This window comes from Phaethon lepturus, unplaced genomic scaffold (genome assembly GCF_000687285.1).
Source record: "Phaethon lepturus isolate BGI_N335 unplaced genomic scaffold, ASM68728v1 scaffold24152, whole genome shotgun sequence".
NCBI lineage: Eukaryota > Metazoa > Chordata > Aves > Phaethontiformes > Phaethontidae > Phaethon > Phaethon lepturus.
In genome coordinates, this window is record NW_010522972.1 from 8,139 (window position 1) to 8,478 (window position 340).

Sequence of the window (340 nt, forward strand, 5' to 3'; positions counted from 1 at the left end):
TCCTCGAGGTCCCCCAGTGCGGGGAGGCGGTCCTGGGAAGGGGGCCCGGGCTCTGCAGGTGGGCAACCGCGGGATGGACTGACCCGGCTCTGCACTGTGCACATACATGTGCGCACACCCGCACACGTATGCGTGCACATACAGGTGCGTGCACCTGCAGATACGCACACCCACATTCTCACTTGCACACAGACATCTGAGCACACGGCGACCTGCGCACGCACACGCGCACACCTGCGCGGGCTCGCACACGCAGCCATGTCCCACACGTGTGCACACGCGCAGCCGTGCACACACACACGCACACCTTGGCACAGGCGTGCGCACGCGCAGGTGTGGA